The sequence below is a fragment of the Zophobas morio genome, unplaced genomic scaffold (genome assembly GCF_036711695.1).
Source record: "Zophobas morio isolate AGI-343-1 ecotype UQ-CSIRO unplaced genomic scaffold, CSIRO_AGI_Zmor_V1 ptg000014l, whole genome shotgun sequence".
Lineage (NCBI taxonomy): Eukaryota > Metazoa > Arthropoda > Insecta > Coleoptera > Tenebrionidae > Zophobas > Zophobas morio.
In genome coordinates this window covers 23,630,455-23,639,825 of record NW_026972119.1, presented here as the reverse complement: position 1 = coordinate 23,639,825, position 9,371 = coordinate 23,630,455, and positions in this window count along the sequence as shown.

Below are 9,371 nucleotides of genomic sequence, written 5' to 3'. Positions count from 1 at the left end.
GGATAGACGACTACCGGACGTGGGTCATAAAAACATGGTAAGCCGATAATGAAGAATAATGATAATTTATGAAAGGCGGCCCACAACATACCTTCAGCACAGAATAATCATTTCTCGTATTCTTTTGACATATTAATTTTAATATTCGAGATAATTATTATATTATTCAAACACAATTTAGACACTGTAGAGCAAACGAGGCTTATCAAAGCCCGTCTATTAGTTTATTCGCCTAAATGTATTATTAATATCGTTTTCTTGTTATTTAGATAAGGGAACAAATTAAATGCACAGTTCTATTTTTAAACGCTCTGTATTTTTGCTCGGTAAAAATGATAAATGCTAAGTTATATAATAAATGTTCAATTAAAAAATAAACTCTCAGTAAAAATAATATATGCTAATATATATTGAAAAATGAAATAGGTATACATAAAATAGAAAAAGCAAAAAATTGGTCTAAAGAGTTTAGACAGTACTTCCCTCGCTGTCGGAAACTTGACGACTGCATGCCTATTGTGTTTTTTTTCTCATTACATTTTTGTAGTGGGAATTTAAAAAAAATTGCGATGACGTCATCAACATTTTTGCAAGGACACGTATATCAGTTGGGATAGATGTAGTGTAATACTAAGAATAAAATTATTGTATTCCCAAATTTTCGGGAAAATGAATTGGGTCGTTTTGAATATTGATTTTTTATAATCAATAAAATAACGAAACAATTTACTCACGTATACGGCAACTGAAAATCGTTTATGTATAAACATTCTTAATTTAAGATGACAAGCGTAACAGCATACGTGAAAGTCAAACAGAGAAACTGCAAACAAAACGACCATCGGTTTTATTGCTTCGACTTCCGCTTATTATATAAAACATTGGGTTTTATTTTAATTCTTGACGGTGAAATTCACAATTGGTTGATTATAAACATGTCTATTTCACATTCGCGGAACCAAGTGAGCGCATAAAACAAATGCAGGTCTGTAATGTTAAAGTCGATGTAAATAAGCGTGCTACCCTTATGTTTCAACCGAGTTTTTCCTTTAACAAATTTTGTGTCTACCAAATTGGGTTGGTTGGGGTGTAATACTAATAATAAGTGTTGCCTTTAATTTAATCAATAAAATAAATTGACATCATTAATTTTTTTGAACCACCTCTTAAGAAAATCTAAAAAATATGAATGGAATGATAAATCACAAGTACAAACTCATCATATTTTTTGCATTTTAGATAGGATTTATTCAGCAAAATTTAAGGGTGACGTCATCAATTTTTTTAGGAGGGATGAACAAATACATTTTGAACAAAAGTTTACCATGCTTATAATAACTTTAAAATATTCCCAAGATTTCAAAGCATTCGGTTTTGTAATTCCTGATTAAATCGATAAAATAAATTCACGCCTTCATTAATTTTTTTGAGTCACCCTGTATATGCAAATCGAAAAAATTTGAATGGAATGATAAATCACAAGAAGAGACTCACCATATTTTGTACATTTTAGATAGGATTTATTCAGCAAAATTTTGTGGTGACGTCATAAATTTTTTAGGGGGGACGACCAAATACGTTTTGATCAAAAATTTACCATGCTTATGATAATTTTAAAATATCTTCAAGATTTCGAAGCATTCGGTTTTGTAGTTCCTGAGTAAATCAGTAAAATAAATTTACGCTTTCATTTATTTTCTTGAATCACCCTGTATATGCAAATCCAAAAAATATGAATGGAGTGATAGATCACAAGTACAGACTGATCATATTTTGTACATTTTAGATATGATTTATTCGGCAAATTTTCGAGCTTACGTCATCAAGTTTTTGGAGGGGATAAGCAAATATATTTTGACTAAACATTTATTATGCTCTTTATAACCTTAAAACATGTGCAAGATGTCAGAGCATTCCGTTTTGTAGTTCCTGATTAATTCAATAAAATATATTTACGCATTCATTAATTTTTTTGAGTCACTCTGTATATGCAAATCCAAAAAATATGAATGGAGTGATAAATGACAAGTACAGGCTCATCATATTTTGTACATTTTAGATATGATTTATTCGGCAAACTTTCGAGCTGACGTCATCAAGTTTTTGGAGGGGATAAGCAAATATATTTTGACTAAACATTTATTATGCTCTTTATAACCTTAAAACATGTGCAAGATGTCAGAGCATTCCGTTTTGTAGTTCCTGATTAAATCAATAAAATATATTTACGCATTCATTAATTTTTTTGAGTCACCCTGTATATGCAAATCAAAAAAATATGAATGGAGTGATAGATCACAAGTACAGACTCATCATATTTTGTACATTTTAGATATGATTTATTCCACAAACTTTTGAGCTGACGTCATCAAGTTTTTGGAGGGGATAAGCAAATATTTTTTGACTAAAGATTTATGATGCTCTTTATAGCCTTAAAACATCTGCAACATTTCAAAGCATTCGGGTTAGCAGATTAAAAATTAAATTTCAAAATGTTGTTTTATAATTTTGATTTTTTTTCCAAAAATCTGGACGTTTCGGGTGAAAAGTCGATTCAGAGTTGTAAACTACATGTGTAGGACTATGTTATTTTATACAATTGAAAACCCATTTACTATGTACAATTTTGAAGTGACGTCATCGCATTAGTGGTGGGGATGATTAGACAAATTTTGGTTAGCGTTTTACCATCTACATGATATTCTTAATATAAGTACAAAATTTCACAACAATCGGTCGAGTACTTTCAGAGATTATCTGTCTAATAAAAATCCGGGACAACAGACGGACAGACGGACAGACGGACGGAGAGACGGACGGACAGACGGACGGACAGACGGACAGACAGACGGAAATGGGAGACCTATTTCTTCGTCTTCTAGGGGTCATGAAAGATCGAGAAAACGTAAAAGTAGAGAGTCGGCCGACGGACTCGATTACAATACTTCCTTTGCTTACGCTCGGGAAGTAAAAATCAAAAACTTTAAAAATCGAAAAATCAAAACACCCAAAAATCGAAACATTAAAAAAATCAAAAAGTTAAAATATCTGAAAATTGAAAATCCACAAATTGAAAAGTTCTCAATATTCAAATCCTGAAAAATTGAGTATTGAAAACATGAAAAATTGAGAAATCCAAGCATCAAAAAATAGTAAAATCGAAAAATGTAAAATTTAAAAAATCCAAAATTTAAAATTTGAAAAATTGAAAAATTAAAATATCGAAAAATTGAAGAATTGGGAAATCGAACACCAAAAAATCAAAAAAAAACCAAAAATCTAAAATTCAAAAATCAAAAAATTGAACATTCGAAAAGCCAAAAAGTCGAAAAATCGAAACATCGGAATGTTCAAAAACTGAAACATCGAGAAATCAAAACGTCAGCAGTAGAGGAGTCAAAAAATCAAAAAATTAAGAAATCAATTTAGACCAAAATTGAAAAATCGAAAAGTTAATAATTGAAAAATTGAAACATTTTTAATGAAAAAAAAAATCGGTAAACCGAAAAATTGAAAAATCTAAAAATCGAGAAATTGAACAATCTAAAAATTAAACAATTTAAAAATCGAAGATTGGAAAACCAAAAAATCTAAACCGAGAACTTGAAAAATCGAATAATCGAGAAATCAAAACATCAAGGAAAACAAAAAAATTAACGGAGAATCTAGAACTTAAAAATTGAAAAATTAAAATACCTATCGAAAAATTCAAAAACCGAGAAATCGAAACATCAAAAAATGGAAAAATTGAAGAACCGAAACATTGCAAAATCCCAGAACTGAAATACTGAAAAACTGAAAAATGGAAGGAAAATTGAAAAATCGAAAAAGTGAAAAAATTCAAAACTGAAACATTGAAAAATTCAGAAATGGAAAAATTGAAAAATCACAATTGAAGAAAGAATTGAAAAATCGAGAAATAGAGAAATGGGAAAATCAAAAAATCAGTTAATCGAAAAATTGAGAAATCGAAAAATTTAGAAACGTCAAAAATTGAAAACTGAAAAATAAAAAAAATTAAAAATCGTAACACTGAAACATCGGAAAATTGAGAAATCGAAAAATGAAGAAATTCGAGAAACCGAAAATATGAAGAATCGAGAAATAGAAGAATCGATAAATTGAAAAATCCCAACAGTAATATGTTGAAAAATTGAGAAATCGAAATCGGGCAAAACTGAAGTACGCTAAAGTTAATGAATTGAAAAACTGAAAATTTTTGAAAAAAAAATCGTATCAAGAACTAAAAATTCAAAAAATCGGGAAATTGAACAATCAAAAAATCAAAACATTGAAATCCCAGTAAGTTGATAAATAGGAAAATTTAAAAAACAAAAATGTTCAAAATCCAAGAATTGAACAACAAAAAAAATCTAAGCCTGAAAACTCAGAAAATCGAATGATCGAGAACTCAATACATCAAATTCTGGTACAAAACCGCCAAATAAGATTATGGCTACCAATAAAAGAGATGATAAACCAGCTGATCTAAGCAAAAAATTGATCGAAAAATCACTTTCTCTTTCTCTTTCTCTGTCGACTGAAAATCAGGTGGGAGAATGCTTAAAAGCTGAGTTGAATCTTCAGAACTTTTCCTGCGAAAAACTACAAGAGTAGAGTTAACAACAACATAAGTGAAATCACCGTATATTACCAAAATATGCGCGGTTTACGAACAAAATTGGCTGAGTGTTTTATATCTTGTTTATGTGAAAATTTTGATGTACTTATATTTGTAGAAACATGGTTGCATCCAGATATCAAAGATAATGAATTTATAGATAACAGATATATTGTGTACAGGACGGACCGCTCTGAAAGCAACAGCACGAAGAGCATTGGAGGCGGGGTACTTATAGCTGTAAAGAAGAATTTTCAATCAAGTAAAATGAATTTGTTTTCTGAGCTAGAAGATTTGTGGGTAACCTTGCAAATCAATCATAAACCATTAATTTTCTGTGCTGTTATACCTACCGCCTGATATTTCGGCAGAATTCTATGAAACTTATGTTAATAAGGTAAAGTCGGTTTGTTACAACAATTTATATAGTTTAATTTTCATTCTTGGTGATTTTAATCTTGCGGGTGTAAAATGGATTCGTGACGACGAAATTGTAGGTCTTATTCCAATCAATGTAAGGTCAGAAAAAGAAATTCTTATATGTGATAATTTTGCTTCTTATGATCTTCATCAATTCAATGACGGTGCTAATTGCAGTGGTAATATCTTAGATCTCTGTTATTCTAACTGTGATAATATCAGGGGCGGCTGGTCAGGGGCGGCAGGGTCGGCCACGCCGTACCAGTCATTTTAAAATACTTAGTAAGCGTTGAAATTAGAAAATAAAAAAACAAATAAAGTTTGAATGTACGTTAGGATAGATCATATATATTAAAAATATATTTTATTATATTGTAGGTACAAAATAAAGCATTTGTTGCTAATTTTAAATGCTGATAAACACGCTTTGCCGGCGAGATTTCGGCACGCCGTATCCAGGAATGCATTATGCTCGATGTTTCGACTTCGTAGCAGCTTACGGTTTCATCGTTCTCTTTGTCTAGTACACTGTAGTAGACAAAGACCTGGCGGAACGTATGTTGTGCCAGGTCCGGCGAAATCCTCCTTCGCCGTACCCAGCAACGCGAATTTAGTTTTTAAAACGCTTAATATTTAAAATAGCTAACCAAATTACAAAACAATAACGGCTTCGATGTTCTTCAGTGCATACTATTTTTTTTTAATAATAATTGTCGATTTAATACATTTTCCTGTGTATGAATAATAAACGAAAAAAATTACATTAAATTATCTAAAATTTTATTTTTCGTACATAACTTAGCTACAACATAAATGCGCTTTTTCTGTATTTTTAGCATCTAAGCGTTTTCAGATATTTCAGAAACGAATTTAAAGTTTTAAATCATTTTAATTTTTCAATTATTCAATTAATTTATTTGACAATTTGTCATATACATTAAAAAAAAAAATAAATGTAAATGAAGATAGTTAACAGTTGGTACTTTTATTATTACTTTTTTATATATTTTTTAACTGCATGTCATTATTTAATTATTATTATTTAATTATGGATGTCCGGGGTCGGCAAGCCGTATAGCCGCCGGTCGACGCGGAACTCAGTAAAAATAATGTTTTCGGTGGTTCTCAATTAATGATAAAGCAGAACAAGTAGAATTAAGGATTAGTATTTGGAATCAAACTGACATTGTCAATTTCCTATAAAAAATTATTTTAACAGGTCGAAACATTTGAGATGTTTTGTACATCCTGGCACGTAAAATGTCAGTGGTTAATGAGTAGCAGCCATACATTACGAAAATATATAACACCAAGGTGTAGACTCAAAATATTTGGCCGACCCGAAATTTTGACCCACCAGCCGCCACTGGATAATATTGTTATAAGTAGTACTCAAGAACTTGTAAAAATAGATAAATATCATCCTCCATTTAAGCTGATAATAACGGGCTGTGAAAATTCTAGTGATAATTTCTGTGATATTAATTATGATTTTAAAAACTGCAATTATGATATAATTAATAATTATCTGTATAACTGTGATTGGTATTTTATTAACGACTAGCTGACCCCGTGAACTCCGTTTCACCTACAATTTAATTTTGAATCTGCAAAATCGAATGCTTTGAAATCTTGCAGATGTTTTAAACATATGATAAGCATAATAATTTTTTATTCAAAATATATTTACTTATCCCCTCCAAAAAATTGATGACGTCAGCCCAAAATTTTGCCAAATGAATCCTATCTAAAATGTCCAAAATAGGATGAGACTATACTTGTGATTTATCATTCCATTCATATTTTTTAGTTTTGCTTTTAGGGGGTGTCTCAAAAAAATTAATCACTGAGTCAATTTATTTTATTGATTCAATCAAGAATTGCAAAACTGAATTTTGAAATATTGTAGACGTTTTGAAGTTACTGTTTGGCATGGTAGGTTTTCAATCAAAATATATCTGTTTATCAAGCCCAAAAACTTGAAGACGTCATCTCAAGATTTTGCCGAATAAATCCTATCTAAAATGTGCAAAATATCATCAGTGTATTTTCGTAATTTATCACTGCATTCATATTTTTTAGATTTGCTTTTACAGTGACTCAAAAAAATATATGGATCAGTCAATTTATTTTAGTGAATAACTCAAGAGTTGCAAAAATGAATACTTTGAGATCTTGCAGACGTTTTAAAGTTATTGTAAGCATGGTAAATTGTTAAGAATATTTATTTATTCCCCCCAAAAAATTGATGGAATGGCTCACTCGATTTTCGCAGATAATTTTGGGAATACAATACAGTTATTTTTAGTATTACACTGCACCAATCCAAAGTGGTATATCTACGTGTTGATAGTAAATGTTGATTAGGGTCATCACAAAATTGTGTGAAGAAAAGACTCAACTCGAAAATGCTGAATATGTTTCATTATACTTTTGGTGCGAAGGAAGTTCTGTCGAAACAACGTTCGATCAATTTTTTGACAATGGTTGATATAAATAAAACTCAGTAGATGCTCACACTCGAAATACGAAGTATCTACTCGAATATCAAATCAAAATATTTCTAGTTTTTCTAGATGATACTAATACTTCAGTAAGTAACAGTTGATGCTCAAGTAGCATCTCGATACAACAAAAAAGGACAACAGTGACAGTGTTCAACCATCAAGGCAAAAATCGAGTCACCAAAATATAAGTTAGTATGGGGTAGACACCTTGAGATGGGAATCTCTATGGCCAGTGTTAGAAAAAACGCACTGCACAATTTATGAATAAATAAAAGTTAATTACATGAAAAGTTTTCGATATTCTTGCTCCTAATGTGTTTTTCAAACTGAATGCACCTTTTGACGACGTTCCACATTCATGAAAGTCACCATGTTTGGTTAAAATTCACTCTTACAACGATCCTACTGGTTTTCTAAGCCACTTTACAGACAGCTCAGTTATTTGCCACGCCGATGCTCATTTCTAGATTAAATGCTCACAAAACGCGTAGATGTTCAGTTTGTGTTCGGGGAGATACAATGTTTCCCAGTAGGTACTCAGTACATAGAGTAGATGCTCAGGTATATAAGAGTAATAATGAAGTAGGTACTTCGTACTTCGAATATGAGTATCTACTCAGTTTTATTCATACCACTCAATGTCTCGCTTCAATGTTTGATTATGTTGATTATTATGAGCACAACGCTGATCAACTTCCATATCCGAATTACCCATGAAATAAATCATTGCGGTTTGCACCTGAGGTAGTTCGTCGCACATTTGATTGACTTCGTGGACCTATGTGAGGTTGTCGTCTTCTCGGCATTTTAATGAACTTCATAAAACGACACAGAATTATTTTCACAGTCAATCAAATCTGTAAATTTTGTCTTGAGAATTTTAAAATATTGAAAACTTCAAATTAAATCCTCGAATAACGGTAAAGTTTGAGGTTTTGTCGAAACCAACAAAGTGAATATAGGTAAATAGAATGGCAGATCAAAATTAATAAGAAACTTTCGCAATGTGTAATTAAATTCACTTTAACCAAGACTTTTCTTAAAATAAACGCCGTTTTTTTTTTACGAAAAACAAAGAACGATTTGAAATGCAATATACTTTTCACAATTGCACGGAAGAATTAGTTTTGTATGACACGTCAGTTAGACGACAGGTCCGTCAGAAACGCCAACTATTGAAATTAATTCGAAGTGGCGATTCCCATACAAAATTTTTAGATTTTTTTTATTTTTTAACTGTTCTTTTAAGTTTTCCTTATTTTTTTTATTTATAAACCATCTCCGTAATATAAAAAATTCTTCAAATCGGTCAAGCCGTTTTTGAGTCTTAGCGAGACTAACAGGAACAGCAATTGATTTTTATTATATAGACGATTAAAAAATGGGGGTTGGTGGTAGAAAGGTGAAAATTTAGGGTTATGTGTATTTTTTGATGCCAATTCTTAAAAAAATAAAAATAAAAAAATTTGTCCAAAAAATAGACAAAAATTTTTTAGGGTGGGCCACCCTTATCACTTAGGGGTTTAAAAAATAGTTTACAACCTATTGTCAGACCTACCGAATAGACACAAAAAATTTCATACAAATCGGTTTACCCATTTCGGAGAAGTTCGGTTACAAACATTGTGACGCGAGAATTTTATACATAATGCATTATTATTTTAGAACAAATTTCATTACCATAAAAAAGGTTATACTGACTCGACCTTAAAAGATAGACATATGCTGTCGCGGACTTTTCTTTAGAACTTTTAGAGGGGAACAATTTCGTCATACATGATTTTTACGTAACTTTAACCGTTTAAGCAGCGTAAGCAACGGAA